Source organism: Protopterus annectens, chromosome 12.part0, assembly GCF_019279795.1.
Source record: "Protopterus annectens isolate FY-2018-M chromosome 12.part0, PAN1.0, whole genome shotgun sequence".
NCBI classification, from domain to species: domain Eukaryota; kingdom Metazoa; phylum Chordata; order Ceratodontiformes; family Protopteridae; genus Protopterus; species Protopterus annectens.
The window spans coordinates 206,287,594-206,308,881 of record NC_056746.1 but is presented as its reverse complement, the minus strand read 5'-3'; positions in this window follow the sequence as shown (position 1 = coordinate 206,308,881).

Genomic DNA, 21,288 nt, shown 5'->3' with positions numbered 1-21,288 from the left:
TGATATTCCTGTTTATTACAATGTCCTTCCATTATGCAGTAAGTACTCTGGTTCATAGGTAGTTACTAGGTCTTCAGTCTAGGAGACCATTGAGGAGCTTAGCCCAGTTTTTTAGTTACCCCAAAATACTGTTCTGTTAAGTGACTTGCTCAAGAAAAGGGCATAAATATAAAACAAAATCAGAGATGTTCTGCAAAACTGGAGACAGATGAAAGCAGACTACTGTAAATCACTTAAAAAGTTAACAGAGGAACTGGTGACTTTTCCCTTGTTAATCAGGTTAGTCTCACTAGACTAGTGGTCTCTCTTCAAAGCAGACCATAAGTGGCATTTGTACTACTAGAGGAAATTTGACCAGGGCATCAGAAAACTTCCCCTAATATTTTCAGTAGGTGCTGTGGGATCTTTTACATCCATTTGAGTTACCACTAACTCAAGCAGATGGGACCTCGGTTTAGCATCTCATCCAAAGAACTACACACTCAGAAGTGCAGCACTACCTTATGTACCACTACAGTACCATCCATCAATCTACCTGGAGTGGGAATAGAACCCACAGCCTTCTGCACCAAAGGCAAGTAATCTATCTGTTGCAGTACTGACACTATGAACCAAAAAAAAAAAATTATTAAACTCTACTATGACTGACATTGACAGACTAATCCTCAATGATTTAAAAAAAATAAAATAAAAAGTTAAAGGAGGGCTGGCAGATGGTGTGGAGGATTAAGATTCTTGCCTGCAAATGGTTAAAGTTCAGGGGTTGCCTCTGGGCAAAGTCACATAACTAGTCAGTGAACCCAACTGGGGCATTTTACACACACACATACATGACTTAGCTGATCAGTCAATGCACTAGCTGTGACTTAGCCAGAAATCTCCTGAAATGGAAGACTATCTGTACATCTCAAATTCTGCTGACTTTGGATGGGATTTTTACTACCTCTGTATTTGTTAGCTTTTTGTTTATGTGAGCAGAAAGTGGAGATTCAGGGCTGTGGTGTTCTGACAACCAGGTGATATGAGAGGCTTGTTTAAGGTACTTACACCCCTCACAGGCAGACTGAGTATTTGGTAACAATAACAGAAATAGCAGTCTGGGTGCTGTGCAGTGATAAGATCCAGTGTGTTTGGTACTGTGCAGATAGGGGTACAGAAATAGTCTGGAGGTTGCACAGTTAGTTATAAGATCCAGTGGCTCTGATACTGTGCAGATGGGGGTACAGAAATAGTCTGGGTGCTGCACAGTTATACGTTTCAGTGGCTCTGGTACTGCGGAGATGGGGGTACAGAAATAGTCTGGGTGCTGCACAGTTATAAGATTTGGTGGCTTTGGTACTGTGCAGATGGGGGTACAGAAATAGTCTGGGTGCTGCACAGTTATAAGATCCAGTGGCTCTAGTACTGTGCAGATGGGGGTACAGAAATAGTCTGGGTGCTGCACAGTTATAAGATCCGGTGGCTCTGGTACTGTGCAGATAGGGGTACAGAAATAGTCTGGGTGCTGCACAGTTATAAGATCCATTGGCTCTGGTACTGTGCAGATGGGGGTACAGAAATAGTCTGGGTGCTGCACAGTTATAAGATCCAGTGGCTCTCGTACTGTGCCGATGGGGTACAGAAATAGTCTGGGTGCTGCACAGTTATAAGATCTGGTGGCTCTGGTACTGTGCAGATGGTAATGCAGAAATAGTCTGGGTGCTGCACAGTTATAAGATCCAGTGGCTCTGGTACTGTGCAAAGTAAGGTATAGTAGTAGTTGGTGTGCTATGCAACAGTGGTAAGATCTAGTAGTAATAGCAGTATTTGGGTACTGTGCGGATAGTAACACAGAAAATTTAGAGTGAAAGGTAGACAATTATGTACTATGTAAACTGTACTTTGGATACTGTGCATACAGTAGCAAGATACAGTAGTTGCAGTTGAATACTGTATGGATAACAGTAAATTTAAGGTGAAAGGTAGGCAGATGTATACTACCTACACAGTACTATAAGAAAAAAAGACTCGAGGTGTGGCCACTGGTGCCACAAGACTTTTTAATGCAATACTTATGAGTTTTCAAAAGTGACCTTATATAATTATGGGTGCAGTAAGCCAAGAACTATACAGAGTACAAATCATCAGCTGAGCAGCAGTGCAGAAATTTACAAGCAATACAGGAATACAGATATGGACGCTACAGTTATCTGTGTGTATCTGCAATCATTGGTTGATGTGCAGCTTACTTGAAAGACTAGATTTCAGACCATCTGAAGCAGAACTAACAGAACGGACACTCACTAGCTGCTGTATGGTGTACTTTGGTGTGGATGTGCTTGCAGCATTGTGCAGCTCAGCACAATCAAGCCCCCCCACCCAAAAAAGAACAGAACGGACACTCACTAGCTGCTGTATGGTGTACTTTGGTGTGGATGTGCTTGCAGCATTGTGCAGCTCAGCACACTCAAGCCCCCCCACCCAAAAAAGAACAGAACAGACACTCACTAGCTGCTGTATGGTGTACTTTGGTGTGGATGTGCTTGCAGCATTGTGCAGCTCAGCACAATCAAGCCCCCCACCCAAAAAAGACAACTAGAAGCTAGGAGTGCTAACAAATTACAAGCAAATAAATGTTCAGAAGACTGCAAATTCTCCTTCTCTCAAGACCTGTTACAAATGTTAAAAAATGCCACTAGCATGCAAAACTACTCTCAATGTGTTGTGCTAGCAGGGGAGCAACAACAAAATAAAAAATGGCACGGTCTCAAGAGAAAGGAAAACAAAGCTAATGCTTACTAGTGTGCTGTAAAACAAGACAAAGGCAACACATATACATTTAATCAGGAAAAATGTGAAACTGGTAAAAGTGGGCACATGTAATAAGAATTGATAGGAATAAGAAAGATAACAATGTTTTGACAAAAATAAGTGTTGAAAGAGCAGAGTGAAAGCGTCATGCTTATTACTAATACAGCAGGCATTTCAAGGAATACAGCACAACGTGCAAGGTCTAAATAAGAGGAAGCAATGCAATGAGAAGGAAGCCTGTGAGCACTGATACTGAGAATAATGTCTATTGTGAGCAACGTTTGCAACTGACTGATATTAGCTGGAGAACCTATAAAATACTGGAAGGTATTGATTAAGTGACAACCTGGCAAAATTTGAAGCCCTACCAAACAATGGCTGTCTATGCAAAACTGTTCAGAGAAACCCTGTACAATCATGTTAACATATGCATAGAGACAGCTGTGCCTACCAGAAATAATCTCACAACAAATTAAAAATTGAACCTCCCTGGTGGAATCCGAACTTTAATAGGTTGTACAACAAAAGGAAGAAAATCAGAGCAAAAATTAGGAAAAGCAGTCCTCAGCAGGATAAAAAAAACTCATCAATCTAATCAAACAACTCAGAAGGCAAATTAAATCTGTCAAAGCCAACTATGAGGTAAAAATAATATCCCATGCCAAGGAAAACCATTAGTCTTTCTTTGGCTATGTCTACAACCTCAAAGGCAGTATACAACAGTGTACAGAACTGCTTGTAAATGTAGCCAACTGCACAGAGCCAGATTATATAGAAAATGTACCAGTTGACAAATTCAGCTACGTTTTTAATGAAATTAGGCATAAACCCATATGTTACATGCTAGAAAGCCAGCTGGTTCTCAGATCGGATCCAGGAAGTTAGGACAGGGGAATCCACCTCCATCTACTTCTTGGATGCCAAGGCTAACATTAGACATCTCTGACCGACCAAGTTTGCAGATGATTCCAAACTAGCATCTGTCATATTATCCCCCAAGACACTAATATTCTCCAGGAAGGGTTAACACCGACAAATGACTGGTGCCAGAGCCATGATTTAAAATTGAATGCTAAGAGATGCATAATAGTGCCCTTTGGGAAGGTGACTACCCCAGGAAAAGCTCTTTGATAACACACCCCTAAGACTAGACCCAGTTGTCAGGGATTTGGCGATGTTTGCAGACAGTAACCTGGCTTTTGACTAACATGAGTCTAAAGTAATAAGGAAATCATTCTGTGTTGCTCACTTTATAAGCAACAGCATGGCATCTAGAGCCAAGGAGGTCATCGTTCCACATCAGACCCACCATGAAGTACAAAGACCCCTTCTGTATGTACCTGACCAAGCACACGAAACAACTGTAATGTCCTCAAAGGCTCCTCCTAAAAAGAACATAAAGCATTAACAGCATGTCCTGTGCAGATTGCTTCAAACCCTATCCCTAGGTTTTGTCTGTTACAGACTGTCGAGGGATGATCTCTGCCTGGGATACAAGCCATCTTTGTAACCCCTCTTTGATGGACTTTTTTGCATTTCACAAAATGAATAGCATCAGAACTACCTGACCTACAGACTTAAACCTTGCTTGTGGCATAAACAGGACATGCTGGAGGGACAGATGTGTATCTCAGAGTGCACCCCTTCCCTGGAACAGGCTTCCCATCCATGTGCTGCTGAGTTCTTCCCTAACTGTATTGAAATATAACCTGGGCAAGTGGATGGGAAATCGGAAACTGACCCCTTGGCTGACACCTATGTCTCTAATGGACAGAGGCAGCTTGTAAATGTTTGACCATCCAAGCTCTAGCTTACATATATCCCTTAAAATAACCTCTAGGGCACCAAAACATGTTGGATACATTTGGAATTTATGGCTAGGCTTATAAAGGCTCCTACAGTTGTTATCCTAGTATATACCTATGAACCTATGATGTAAAAAATACTTTAATGAACCGGAGGAAGCACAAAGTAGAATTTGCCTCATAATTATGTTTTGTGCTGGTTATTTTAATGGCTAGAGGTCGCATATTATACAGAATGTTCATTGTGCTGTACTGGTCATCTTTTTTTCCAGGATTATACCATTGAAATACGAATGGGTATTAGTCCATTCTCTGGCTTCTTTGTTTTTAATCAGATCAGCTGGCTATTATGTATGTTGCTGCTGCCTTCTTATCACAATAAACTGGGAGCAGTTATTTCTAAACATTGAACCTGCTATTTGTAGGCACAACCAGGCTGTATTACATTTTTATTTTCTCCAGACATGAATATCAGCTGTGCCAAAGGAAATAAGGAAATACAAAATAGAATTCACCTCGTAATTGTGTTTTGAGATGGTTATTTTAATGGATAGAGGTTGCCATTATACATAATGGTCAACTTTTTTCCAGGATTATACTAATCAATAACAATTGTGCATCAGCCCATTCTCTGGCAACTTTTTTTTAATTAGATGAACTGGCTACCACATACACTGTTGCTGCCCTCTTGTCACAATAAACTGAGAGCTGTTATTTCTAAACCTTGAACCTACTATTTTTCTGCACAACCAGGTCTTAGTACATATTTTTTTCTCTCCGGACATGAATATCAGCTGTGCCAAAGGAATTGACACTTTTTGTAAAGCTGCAGTAATGATGATGTCTGCACAAATGAGGTCCTCTTTTGGATTTGAGATAACCTTCCTAGTATTCCTTGATACAGATGCAGTATAGTTGGCGCCTTGTTGTTGCTTACCTGACCAGTTCTACTTCCAAGCTTCCTTGCATGTCTGCCTTAGTGCACCTCAATGCATGAGCTTTAGTTATGGAATAACAGCATGACTGAAGGTTAAAATACTTATTACATGCAATCTTCATTCTGATTTAATTTGGAAAGGCGATGTCTATCTCTGGCCAGCGTGCTCTCTACCTACTCCTAGACTTTTACTTCTTTTGTAACAGACAATGTGACATCACTTATCACTTAAATATGTAGTCCAACCAATTATTTCTTGACTCTGTCTTGGGTCCATCCTTCTTTACCACACTGCCAAGGTAGGCAAAATTCTTAATCGCTGTTCATCATTTATCAGTAAACTAACCCATGAATTCAGTTCACTTGTCAATGACACTTCGCAGAATGCCTACCTCAATGTTCTGTGTAGACATAAACATGCCTTGTTTAAGGGTATTACTGCACTAAAGTGGCCTAACAATGTGACCATGTCTCCATAATTCATTTTAGTCCTTGCCATATACATTCTCTTATGGACGGTAATAAACTCAACCCTGGCCCTCTCTGTAGTTTGAAAAGTCCCTTTATCACTTCTTTTAATGCTGATAACATACTGTATGAATGGAAACACCTATAATACTGGAGCCTAGAACATAATGGCAATAACAGATTCATGCTGACATTATCCCAACTTCAACTGGCTCACTGTGGCATTGTTTTCTTTGCCAAAGGCCAGGTGCTAGAACTGGTGGGAAATGCTATTTTTTTTACCAAGAAGTATAACAACGCAGTTTCTTACCATCTCCCATAATAAATCTGTGTAGGATGCTAACTGGCTGATCTGTTAATTCCCCTCATTAAGGAACATCTAAAGCCCTGCTTTGGTATTCCATACATACTTCTACCTTGTATAAACCCTACTTAATTTAGTCTATATGCTTTGCACTGGGTGAAAACATGCTAACAGGTTGCCTGTAGTGAAGTTGTGTTCTTGTTAGGCTCTCCAAACCCATACAAGGAGCTTGTTTTTGTTGGGACTAACAAAAAGCAGAGAAAGGTGAGCCAGTAAGGTTCTATGATCATTAGTGGTGCTAACAGTGGCACATGACTGTAATCTGGCTGACCTGTAAGCTATATTTCTAGCTTTAACTAACTTAAATACTAAGGTATTCTTGACCCTATTAGTAAAGTAAAAAAATACTTAAATAAACATTTAAGTTTATCCTTCTATAGGTTTAAATCCAGTTTATTTCTTTATGACTGCTTTCTCTATTTACAATGAAAAAAGTTGAAATACATTACAGTGTCTGTCCGTTATTTCACATAATCAGATGTCTAAGTTTTACATAGTCAACAAAGTGGATATAATTGCTTATTTGGGATGGGGGGGGGTCTGTCTGTGGATAAAAGCACTTTACATTCTTGCCATATGCTCATTTTAACAGCTCATCTGATTTTATAGGACCTGTATGCATTTGTGAAATGTAAGGTGGAATACTTTACTGCATCTATTGTGTGTTTGTGTGAAACAAACCTGAACTACATTTGCTCATTTTAAACAGTCAGTCTGATTTACAGGACTTGTATGCCTTTGTGAGAATTAAAGTGGGTGGAATACTTTAAAGTGGTTACTGTGATTGTATAAAACAAACCTGAACTGCATTATTGTGGACATCCTTTTTTAACACAATCAGATGTCTGAAGTGTTTTGAGTCAACAAAGTGGGTATGTTTGCTGTGTGGTTAAGGGCTGTCTGTGGAATAAAGTAACTTGTCAGTCGTTTGCTCATTTTAAGCAGTCAAATAAAAAGGGTGCATGGATTAGAAGTAGAAATTAAGGCACTTTATTAACTACAATGGTAAATACTTTTATCTCAGCACATAAAATAACAGGGTGACTTCAACAGACCATTGGAACATATACATTTAAATAGCTTACACATATATGATGGATGTCACATGACCTACCTTTTTTAAATAGGTTTCACTACTATAAAAGAATTCTGATAATAGTTGTTACAGGACATCATAACCTTAGTTTTAGTACAGGTGAAAAGAGACAAGAACCATAAAACCAATATTCCATATCGATAACATTTAGTCTGTTACTTCTTATGGGACTAAATGTTGTACATACACATTTTGTTTGCATTTGCCAAGCAAAACACAAAGTTTACCTTAGAAGTATTTACTGTTCTTTATATAAACTGATGTCTTGAACACATTTTGGAAGTTTTGCATTTACTTGAGATGTTCATCGTGCATACAGCTGCAGTCATAACAGATGGGTTCTCCTGCCGTCAGGCGGGTCCTCGGTCGGCCGAATTCCAAAGTCTAGGTCCGGCGTCTGTTGTTGTCACTTCTTCCCTGACGTCAGAGTGCCAGGGGTATAAAAGAACCAGCCGATGCCATTTTCTTCAGTTTTTCTTGCCCCAGATGTCAGGTGCCCCCAGAAGGAAGGCAATACATAAATTTGTGTAATAAAGCAATGCAATATAATCAAAAAACAGTAGTTGCAAGCAAATACACCATAAAAGAATACCCCAGAGGGGAAGGAGGGAGGGAAACCTGGACTGCAGCTGTATTAGCACTCGAACATCTACATTTATGGTAGGTACAAAACTGTACTATGTTCATCGTGCATACAGCTGCAGTCATAACAGATGGGTAGAATCCCAAAGCTAAGAAAGGGGTGGTAGGCACTAGGTGGAACTAGGAGGAGCCAGAATGCCCTGCAAGACTGCTGTGGCAAAGTCTGCTCTAGTTTTGGAGTATAATGGTAGGTGGTAGTGCTTGGAGAAGGTATGCACAGAACTCCAAGTGGCTGCTTCCAATATATCCTTGGTAGGAACTCCTCTGAGGAAAGCTGCAGAGGTAGCTGTGGCCCTTGTGGAGTGAGATCTGATGCCTGCAGGTACAGTCTTACCATGAAAAGAGTAACAAAAGCGTATGCAGTGGGCTATCCATTTTTAGATTGTCTGTTTGGAAATTGGTTTCCCTTGAGCTCCTACAGCATAGGACACAAAGAGCTGTTCTGATTTTCTGAAAGGCTTTGTTCTGTCCAAATAATAATACAGCTGTCTGTGGATGTCCAAGGAATGTAGTAGTCTCTCCCCTTTGTTTTGAGGATTAGGGTAAAAGGTAGGTAAGTGTATAGCCTGATTCAAAGCCACCCTGGATACCATCTTTGGCATAAAGGACGGGTTGATTTGTAAGGAAACTCTGTCCTGATGGAAGATGATAAAGCTGTATTAGCACTTGAACATCTACATTTATGGTAGGTACAAAACTGTACTTTTTGTTTTAACAAAATGGGATTCTGAGTCTTTTTCATTCTTTTCTTTCTTTCGTTCTTTTGTTTTTGTTAAAATCTACCAGTAAAGGGGATTACATAATACTGTATGCATAGAAGTTTCTCCTTACCTCCAGTGTTGTGCAATCTGATAATTACATATTTAAATTTACAGGTACAAGATGTACTTGCCCATCTGAATTTTTTTTCCAGTCGACAATGTACAATAGCAACTGTATTTTTCAATACAGTTAGTCTCAATGAACAGCAACTCAGTTCTTAGTCACTGATCCCTCATATCTGCATTCAGTGGTCAAAATGCATTTGATTAGGTCCTAGGTCAGTAATGACACAAGCACAGTTGTTATTGTGTAATTGTCATTGTCATACATCTGAATTTCTTCAGCTTCCTGTTGACACATCCATCCATCTACCCATATACCCATCCATCTTCTACAACCCTGTTTCCCATTTTTACACATGGGGTTGGGACGTCACTTTAACAGTACAGTCATCTAGAGGCCAGGTTCACATTACCAGTGGCCTATGGACCCATTTTATTCATTGCCATAAAACTTCCTGCATGTTTCTCTGTGAATACTCTGTCAATGTGTATAGGAATTATAGTTAAATTATGGATTTTTTGTTAATAAATGTTGCGTGTGTGGAGATTTTATGCACTAGTCTCCACTTTTAGTTCTCGGTTAGTCCTCCTGGTCAACAAATTTATTTATTTTATTTTATTAATTTTTTTATTTAACATTTCTTTACCAGGAAAGTCCAACTTGGAACAAAGCCAGTTTTCAGAAGAGTCCAGATGCATGTCTTTGTAATAAAAAATAAACATTAAATAAAAATGTGATGGCAGAAATGGATACACCATGTTTTTTCTTTAAGACATTCCTTCAAGATGAGTTCATCTTTTCTCTTTGTGGAAAAAGTAACCCACTTTATAGCTTTAAGTTTTGGCTAGAGAGGCCATCTCTTAACCCTTCTGAACCTGCTACTTCTGCTGATGGCATTTTTTATGAAAGAGCCCTCAAACTGTGGTCACTTCTGATAGTTATGTAGGTTCCCAGACTCTATCTCAGCGACTCTCAGATAAAAAGTACTTTGAATGTCCTCATACAAATAAAATATACAATGAACTGTACAGAAGCAGACCATGAGCCCATGACCCCCCATTACACATATGTTTGTCTTGGTATGTTACTCTTTCTCTACTTATTTGCAATCAGATACACACATTTACTGAATGTTATAATTCTGCATTCAGTCTGATACCTACACAAAAACAAAAGTAAGTAGTTTATGTTTTAAGAAAACAGTGGATTCATTTAGCTTGCCATGAAACAGGCCTTAAATAGTCATATGAACCAGGGTGTGAATGGATGCTATTAAAGCCAGTTAACTTGTTTGGTACAGATTCTCCAAATTTCTGCTAGTAGTTGGTCATCAAGTCCTAACATAACTTGGCTAGCTTACTGAAGCTACACATAAATAAAAACATTTAATATAAATCTCTGGCACTGAACTTTTTTTTTCCTTTTCATACCACAGGGCTAAGAGAGGGAGCTCATTTCTAATCTAAATATATCTTGTTGGCTAATTGGTTATCTTATAGAACCCAAACAGCTAAGGTCAAGGTATTTGCTCTGGACAGAAAAAAATGACCACTAGTGTTTCAAAGAGCTCTGGTCTGGGCTCCTTACTCTTTGGTATATGCTTTTCTAATGTAAAAGCTGATACAAAGGGTCTATAGTTAAACAAATTCAGTCGTGATATTTTAATTCTCTGGCAAGGTCAGGACCAAATAAATACTTGCATCACAGGCTCACGCTTATTTTTCACAAATAAGGTATAAGTTTTCCTTTGGTAAATCCACTATTATAATCACTTACCTTATAGATGACATTTCACTTAAAAGTGATCCAGTCATCATACACCATTATACATTTGTTGATGGCAAGCTCTCCTTTGACCTCCAAATCTTTGTCATGGCTAGAAAATCATTTTGCTTTGCCCAACATATACTTTGCGGTATATCTTCAAGGCCGATAGAAGTTAACTCCTACATTATCCCTCTCTTATTAGGCCTGCCTCTTCTGCATGTACCTCACTAAGTATCTAAACCATTTCAAAAAACCTAAATGTTTCCTCACTAAAATCACATCTGGTCTTAGTACCCTGAGCTATTCTGATAGACTAAAAGCCCTATCCTGCTATTCTGGCTCATATAGGCTAATAAGGGGTGAGCTCTGTTTAGCCTTCCATGCTATGAGTTACTCCACATTCTTTAACTCAATCATCAGTGTCAGTGGTGAAGCAAACATTTGCTCCAGGGACTTAAAACTGTACTGCCACATTAACCAACAGGTACCTGAACACAGTGTAGCCTTTGTTTCTGGAATATCCTCCCTTTACATATCAAGAAGAATGTTTTCCTGGCAAGGTTTAAGAGCAGGATGGATAACTGGATGGGTGATTACAGATTTTCACCTGGGATATTTGAGGATGATATACTTAATGGGGGTACACTAATAACCTTTCACCTGTACTGTGTGATACTATAGAGCTTTTTGATGGCTTCCTTGACTATCAGTTTAGTAATAACCTATAAAACTATTAGGACTTTCCAGGTTTTTATGTGCTCAGTTTTACAGAGTTTTCTGTGCTAATAGCAGTGATTAGGATTAAACTGCTGTGGTATGCATTCACATCACACCGTTGTCAACAAGCCACTCTGATTAGTCAGAACAAAGAGTAATGTCTTTTTTCAACCTAAAGTCTCCAGAAGAGAGTAAGCAGTTTGATGGTGTACCTGAAAGAAGGGAAAATACAGTCAAAGGTAATACAAAGAGCACATAATATTCAAAGTGAAAATGAACCAGTTACCCTAAGGAAAGAGGCCAAGGGACTTCTTCTGCGAGGCAGATAATGCACTGTATACATTCTGACGCTACTTAGAATGCATACACTTTTGCAAACGTTCTGTACTTGTGTCATTTTAAGAAACACATCTTCATTAAAACATTACAATGAGCTGCATAAGGATTACATGATCTATACAGATTTTAAGATGTATTGTCCTTTACATGTCTCATGAACTTGTATTAAAAGTCATATGATGACCCCCACTTTCTTTAATTTAAATATCCCAGCTGCTGTAACACAATTGTCAGACTTCAAATCAGAATAATTTTGATATTATGGCTTTGATTAAAACTGTCATACAATTATCTATTAACAACCACCGTGGTATCTTAAATGTGGAATATATTTGTTCTAGGGATGACATATCTTTGTGAATTTACCTATATTTGTTTTTTGTAAATGCACATACTGTCCAAGAAAATGTATTTCCCAGAACAAAAAGAAACGGTCTTCAATTCTGGCTCCATATAACAACTAATGAGCACTTTTTATAATGCAGACTTGTTTGCTTGCACCTATCACTGCACAGACTTGGCAGAGACACATTTCAGATAACATTAAAAATTGCAAACAGAACATCTCCAAAGTGAAAAGGGTGCTACAACAGCAGAAACGTTATGTTTTGTCCACTGGTTTTAGCTAGTTTTGCTATTATATCTAAAATATGCCCAAATGGTAAATTCCACAGTACCTGTTTTCACTTTAAAGAAGGAACTCTGCAGATATTTTTCTAGTTTTACTTGAGGTTGATGATATATATATAGTCATTTTGACTTTTTAATATTTTGTACTACAATTATAGTTCAAAGCAGATTTCAAACATTATTTTAGCTGCTGTTTTTTGAGGCAAATTTAATGAGCACTATATTAAGTAGTACATACTAGGATATCCATCCATCCTCTACCCCTTCTTCCCATTTTTGCACATGAGGTCGGGGTGGGTGTCACTTCAATAGTGAGTGTGACAATCATAGAACACCATGTAATTATTTGCTGTAGCCTGGTGACTGTGGTATGACTTGTATGACTATACTGCCCTCTAGTGTCATTTTAGAGTAATGCAGTCTTGCATTGACTTGAATAGTTTGGAATTTGCCTGCTGTTCTACTGTTACAGAGATAAAGCTGGAGGAACTGGTATATTGCAGTCCTAATTATGAGAATGTTCATTAGAATCAGAATAAAAAAAAAAAAAAAAAAAACTAAACAAACAAACTGCAGTTATCTTATTTGTTGATACCAATTAAGGGATAGGCTAATGGAGATGTTACTCAATGAAATTGTTTTGAAAAATGGAACCAAGCCTGCCAGTTTTGATTTTTCTAATATTAGAAATGTGTTTGCATTCCTGTCCATAGAACTGCACAGTAAATAATGGCTTGCATTATCATTTTCCACAATGTTATGTCTTTTAATGCTCAACATTTTCAGGGCTTGAACAATCCTGTATTATTCCTATTGCTGTTGATAAGCGAGTTTTGATTTATGTATTTTGGACAGATGAAACCTGTCAGTTTGTGAGCTAAAATAAACAGAATAAAAATCAACCTTCCTCGGGGATAGCAAAAAAAGTAGTTTCTTCCTTTAAAATGAGACTTGTATTTTATGCTTATTTATACAACGGCCCCCAATTAATATTCAAAAATGTGCATATTCTCTGTTGCTTTTTTTAAAACTGTCTCGCTATGTTAAACTCATTTAACATAGCGAAACAGTTTTTAAAAAGCAACAGAGATCTTGCTTTCTCCATTGCTTTTGCCCACAGCTCTGATGTACTGTGTAGTCATGCGCATGCGCAGTACATCAGAACTGCCGCAGAATACCAGACAGCTGTGGAAGGGCAGCAAGGAGGCATAATACAATGCCATTATTTAAGAAAAGTAATTATTTTTTTTCTTAAATAATGTCATTGTATAATAGCAATAACCCACTTCTGGGTGTGGGTAATGCTGGATTTACCCACGGTTGGCTTTGTTTGGCCATGCGGGCTTCGCCCACATGACCAAACCACGCAAACTGAGGGTAAATCCAGCATTACCCACACCCAGGCGTGGGTTATTGCTATAATATCTAATTCCAATATATTACAGTAGTAAATGTAAATGTTTAGGTGTCTGTATTGAATATTATGTCATCTTTAGGATTGTTTCAGTCTTCTTAAAGGGCAACTTTCATTTTATAGCAGGGAGCTCTAGAAGAACATTTCAGACAGTACAGAAGTATCTATTAGTTACAAGTTCAGTAGACTTAACCACATGCTGTGCCACACAGAAAGTCTTGCTTTTGCAGCTGATGGAGAGATGGGTAATGTTTTATGCAGAAAACATTTGGATGAAATGTACATCTTTGAAGGTAAAATTGAAATAAAATTTATTAAAATAAAAAAAAAACTATGTAAAGATTATGTATTATCTCTATAACAGAATGAGGTAATATAAATATCTCAAGAAGAAGAAGATACACATATTTTTTAATATTTATGTTTCCTTGTGAAATTTAGTTTGAGTCCATTTCTAGTGAGGTTCATTTATTTTGTAACAGGATTTGGAGTGAATTATTTTTAGTTGTAAACTGCAGTTGTACACTAGATGCTTTTCTTTCTCCCCTTGGATGGGAAGACGAATGGTATTTGATTTTTTTCTTCAATGGGAGTTTTGAAGTTCTAGCAACATATTTATTTTTGCTCCTAGGAACTTGAAGAAGATCATTATTGGAACTGTGAGTACTGTGGAATCTTGAGCTTCACTAATTGTTTTATATTTTTCTAAAAATGTACTTGAAACTTTCAGTGTATGGAATTCTAGCATTAATCCATCTAGTGTGCAGCTCAATTTAGTAGGATATCTCAAGATATAATTTCTGAAAAGGACGATATTATATAATTTTTCACCATTTGTGCAACACATAACAAATCATAACTTGTGTATGACATTATGACACACACCCATGCTGGGCTGCATCACTCATAGTTACAATTGTTTTATACTGCCATTATGACCGCATGCATAGTGTGTAACTGTTTAAGTGGGCAGGGTCAGAACCTTGGTCACATGCCCTGGTAGTTCAAGTAAGGCAAGTGAGAGCAAGCTGATGTACTGATACAGTGTATCATCCCCACAGGCAGAAGGATGATGGACTGACAGACAAAATAAAAAAAAGTAGGAGAATATGGGTAATATTCATGGGAAATCAGGGTATGTTAGCAGCAGACTGGGATATGTATTCCAAGTTTAAAGAAAGAGGGAAAGGCTAGAATGAGATGTAGTAGAAATACAACTGCTACCCTTAGGGGATAATAAAGCATATAGACCAGATGGACTGTATTTATTTGTTTGTTTTGAAAAGGGTTTATGTATCCAGTCAACAACCCGTGCTAAGGAAAATATATATGATATCTGACAAAGAAGGCAATGCATAAAAAATATGATAAATATGGACTTCCTTTTAGGGCAGAATATGTAAGGCATGTTTTTGAGAGCCCCCTGTAATTAAAATGTGCATATTTGCTGCTAAAAACTCTTGATTTTGTGGTAAAGTGTTATAGTTACTTTCAGTTCTGAAGTCTGGATGTATGGAAGTGTTCATACTTAAAAATAAGAAAAATATCTACACAACTATGCTGTTTTTTTTTTTTTTTTTTTGATAAAACCAAGTTGCCATAAGGGCCAGCTTACAGTAACAACACAAGGGACTCCTCACTGTCACCTGATACACTCCACTCAAGTAGTTTGTTCTCCAATCAGGGTTTAAGGCACAGTTTGCACATTCTCTAAACCGATGTAAAATAATTCCAAAGTCTAATATTTCAAGAATATTGTATAATATGAAATTGCTATCAGAAAATAGTTTACATCCATAACATAAGTTATGCAAGTATTTAGTAATGTCTAAACACGTAGCAAGTAATTACAGCCATTTTCTGTACACCTCAGACGTCATATCTTGATCAAATGTTAGAATCAATACAGTAAACTACAGACAATGCAAAGCAGTGCATCTCCCCCCACACACATTCAAGATACAGAGTCACCGATACACAATTGTGCTCGGCAACTGCACCCACTTTCTTAACTATGTAAACATCAGATGTCATACTATGATCAAATATATGAAGAAATACATAAATAACAGTAGCACACACACAATGCAAAGCATTTCAGTTACCCTCAACACACACACACACACACACACACACACACACACACACACACACACACACACACACACACACACATCACTGCTGGTGATACAGTTACTTTTATTGTTTAGTTGTTTCTTTTTTCCCTATAATCACTAAGCATGACTTTTTAACAGCCACATATAGGAAACAAAATAGCAGATCCGATGCTGCAGTTACTTTCACTATTTCATTTTATTACTATTATTATTGTTATTATTATTATCATCACTAACTTTGGCATTCAGCTATGTTCGGGGAGTGTGAATAAGATGCGGAATATTTATTTTTCCTTCCATGTTTTGGAACATTCGTGGTGCATTGGTACATTGCCTAGATGTGATTGACTTTTTTTAAGTCAAGTTTTATTTTGTACATGAATACCGTGTTAATGTAATTACAGAGGAGCAAGAAAGTATAAAATCATGTATCTTTAGTATCTGTAGGGAAATGATGCAAAATTGTCTAAAGAAGAAAGGGGGTTTTAATAATAACATGTAACTAGCCCAATAAAGGCAAAGCTTATCAAATGGGCAAAGGCAGCTGGGTCTCAGATGACACGGACAGTATAGTGATGGGCTATATCTGGATTTTACGAAGATGTTTAATTCTGTGCCACATGAGAGTTTAACGAGGAAGCTGAAGGATACGGATGTGAGGAGATGCTTTATAAGATGGGAGATAAACACAGGTGGAAGGAACGCTGCACAAGCAATGATGAGAGCAGTGCACTAAAGGTGGACGTGATAAGTGATATCCTTGCAGACACCTGGACTGGAACCCACTTTGTTTTATGTGCCACACATTACAGACGACATGGATAGTAAGACATACACAGACCAAGAGAATAATGGCTGGAACTTACAAAGGTTTAGTCATATAAATGGCAGTAATCTGCAGAAGGTATTTTTCCTCTGGTCTGTGGAGCATGTTCTTCAGTACAAGTGAGAAGGAGAGGAGTCAAGTGCTGATCTGTTTTGGAGGCTTACACCATCTAGGATTTGCTACTAATAAAGGGATATTTCTGAGACCTGTTTTTGCTTGATCTTCCTGGGACTACTGCTTCTATTTGCTGCTTGTGAAAGAGGGGTTAGAGATGTTGCTTCTTAGTTGTGAAATGAGGAGAGTGGATTCACATTGGTATCATCAACCGGGAAGTTTGATTTCAGTGGAAACTCCTGCACCAGGCAGTGTATATGTATTTTTGTGTACACATACACACAGATGTATCTATATTTATACATATACACACACACACACACACACACACACACTACATATATACATACATATACACACAGATGCAGAGTGAGGGAGAAATAGAGACAGACATGCACACACACCTATATAATGTGAGAGACAGTCTCACGTGTAGAGAAACTCAGCAAACACATATATGTACACACACACACACACACACACACACACACACACACTTACTTCATCCAGTTTCCTCCCACAGCCTCCCCCCAGAATCCCTGCTTTTCCAGTCCTAGATCCCCAGTTTCTTCTGCTGTGTACCTTGGATATAATCCTTAGTTTGATGGACCCCCCTGACTTTGGTGGGAGTCCATCTCAATTAATTCTTCATTAGACCTGGGAGTGAGGGTCAGACAGTACAGAGCATGGAGCCTGGGATACTCCAGCTGTGGGAATTGCTAGTCCACTGAAGTCAGCATATTGCCACCACCCCTTGCATTAACCAGAGCTGACATGTGAGGCTCTTGATCTTCACCAAATGTTGCAAAGGAATCGTTTCTCTACACCATCCTCCTAGTAGAGGAGAACTGCCTGCTGGCTGCTTCATCCTAACTTCCCACAGCTAGCCTTACAAACAGCAAGAATCCTTCCTGAACTCTGGTTGCTAGTGGGCAGATGGATAATCTGACAGTGTGCTACTGGGCTGGCTAGAATATGATTCATTTTTGCTCCCACGTGTGGGACATACTACTCAGCACAAAAGAGAGGTTTATATCTGGGCTTTGCCTATTAATGAAATTATACTTCTGAGAACTATTTTGCTTGACCTATGGGGGAACATTGCTTCTATTTACTCCTTGTGAGAGAGGGAGCTATAATAGAAGGAAGAAATTATTACAAAAAAGAGTAAAAACCCAGGAATGGAGGAGCACCCTGACCAACCTTATCAAAAAGCTAAGATCCCTTATAAAATCCTCAAAGGTGAGCTTTGAAAGAAAAATCGCAATGGACACCAAAGACAACCACAAAGCATTTTTTGGCTATGTCAAGAATCTAAATGGCAACTCTCAGATCTGCTCTGAGCTACAGCATAATAGTTCAAAATTCATAGAACCAACTGATATCGCCAATATACTGGCAGATAGGTTCAGTGCAAACTTTACCCCACCCTCTCCCCCCTAAAGGGCCCATATCAATACCAGAAGATTGCGCTGCCCCCATAATCATGGACACCCAGGTGAAAATGGCACTTTCTAAAGCAAAGAACACAGCATCCATGGGACCTGACAGCATCCCCAGCTGCGTGTTACATGAACTCCAAAATGAACTAATCCCACACTTAAATACCATGTTCAACCACAACTCTCCTCAGGCTATGTGCCCACTGAGTGGCGCACAACAATGGCTGTCCCACTTCACAAAGGAGGAGCCACCACCGACCCCGGGAACTATCACCCCATAAGGCTGACGAGCCTCGTCTGTAAGGCCATGGAGCGCATCATCATGGAACTCATAAACAACAACATTGGGAACCTACTAACCCTAGACCCTACCCAGTTTGGTTTTGTAAAGGGCAGGTCATGTCTCATAAACCTGGTTGACTCCTTTGAGATGGTCACCAAAGCAATTGATGAGAGAAAGGTGGCCCACACGGCATGCCTTGACCTGGCAAAAGCCTTTGATACTATTCCCCACTTGGGAATTATAGACAAACTCACTAACCTAAATATAAACCCCTACACCCCAAGATGGGTTGCTAACTGACTCACAGACAGAACCCATACAGTGAAAATAGGAAACGCTAGGTCCGACTCCAAACCTGTGACAAGTGGAGTACCCTAGGGCACAGTCTTGGGACCTCTCCTGTTTGGTATTTACTTCTCCAAGGTACAAGGAAACACAGTGGGACTATGGCTAACAAAATTTGCAGACAACTGCAAAATGGGCACCATAACTGAGACTCCTGCTGATGTAGATATCCTTCAAAAGCGTCTCACTGAAACAGATACATGGTGCCAAAATCATGGCCTCAAGCTAAATGCCAAAAAGTGCATTCACATCCCCTTCGGGAAAAAACAAGTACCTACGAATTGCCACATAGGTGATAGCTCACTTAACACAGAGAGTGTGATAAGAGACCTAGGGACCCAGGTAGATAGTAACCTCTCCTTCGATAACCACATTGCTAAAGTGGTTAAAAAATCCTTCTACATGGCCCACCTTCTCACGAAGGGGTTTGCATCTAGAAAAAGGGAAGTTATTGTCCCCCTCTACTCATCACTCATTAGACCCATTATTGAGTACAATGCCCCATTCGGGATGTACCTTACTAGACACCTGCAACAACTGGAGATGCCTCAAAAATACCTCAAGAGGATAACGGGCCTAAAACATATGCCCTATGCCAACAGGCTAAAAAAACTTCAACTGTATTCGGTTGCATACCAGCTGCTCAGAGATGAGCTCTGCCTGACATACAAGGCTATATCTAACCCGAATTGCTGGAAAGGCTCCACCTAAGAAAACCCAATCTACCCGAGCTACATGCTCTAGGGATCTAAACCTGACCTCAACAATAAACAAGACTTGTTGGAGGGATAGATTCATGTCCCAGAGACTCCCCTTGCTCTGGAATAAGGTCTCCATATATGTGAGGCAGGGCTCCTCATTAGCGCCCTTCAAGAAGAATCTTGATGAGTGGATGGGGAACAGGAAATTCACCCCAGGAATCACTTCTGTGGCTCTGCTTGACAGAGGCGCAGGTAACTAAACCACTTGGGAGGCACAAGCCGAAACAGTTTGGTTAGGCTTAGTTATGCCGTAGGGCCAATAGCCTAGCACCAACCTATGAACCTATGAAGCCAAACATAAGTATAAATCCTTCTTTAGCTACATTAGAAAACTAAGGAACAGTAACCTACATTGCTCTGAATATATTGATAATGACATCTCCAATTCTGATCCAACAGTCATTGCCAGAAACCTAGACTGGTTATTTGGTACCCTCTGCACTCACCCAATCTAGCCTCCCCCACCTATATTAAACTGAGGAGCAAAAATACATCATCTCAGAGTTGATGGAAAAAATAAAATAGCTCTGTTACTCTGAAACTACAGCAAACTGCTTGCTACAAATGTAACAAATGTTTTGCTACAGTTGAAGTACCACACTGCGAAGTGCATCAGCCATGACTGCAAATACTGTATGGCAAGTACTGCACTTCCACAGTATTGACATCTGTCAATCACACCTCCTAAGATGCCCCTGTAGCAGTCACCCCCTTCACCCCCACCCTAGAAATGCCTCTGGACATTGCCAGTATCCTTGCAAAGAAATTTAGTACTCTCTTCACCTCTGACAATTCTATGCAAAGCCCTGAAACGCCAAAATTCCTTACTCTCCTATTTATCACTAAAGATTATTTACTGAAGGTACTAACCAGGGCCAAAAAAATTTCCTCCATGGAACCTGACGGTATACCTTGTTGCTTAATTTTATAGTGTTAAACATGCACTTACAGACCCACTGTTTAAACTGTTTAATCTAAGTTTAGCTACTGGTTTTGTCCTTGAGTGACACACTACAGTGGTGACACCGCTCCATAAATGTGGTCTTACAAAATCAAACAATTAGAAAGACTCCAAAGGTTCTTAACCAATGAAAAGAAGGTCACAGGCCTAATGTCCTTGAGCCATCAAGAGGGCTGGAAGCTCTATCCCCTTATTCAGTGCCTTATAGACTTTTGAGGGGACATCTCAAAATTTCGCTTACCACGATGCTGAATACCCAGTTGTTCTGGACCTCCTGTATTTCTGAAAGTCCAGTAACTCCACCAATACTAGATCTAGGGACTGAAATCTTAAATAAGCAGATAAATAAAACATGGTGGAGGGACAGGTTTATAAGCCAGCTTCTTTCGAAACTCCAGAATAAACTTCTCCTTCATGTTAAGCAGTGTGACTCACTATTTTGCTATAACATAACCTAGATGACTGGATGTATATCCACAAATTTACTTTAGGACTGATTGGTACGGTACTCCTGGAAAGGGGCGATGCAGCTTGAGGGAGGGTACTGGCTAGGTAAAAATGGTCATAACAGTCAATATCTTTGAACTATCTTTGAATTAAATGCCACATCCACACATGCATCCAAGCCTGCTACTGCTGCAAGCA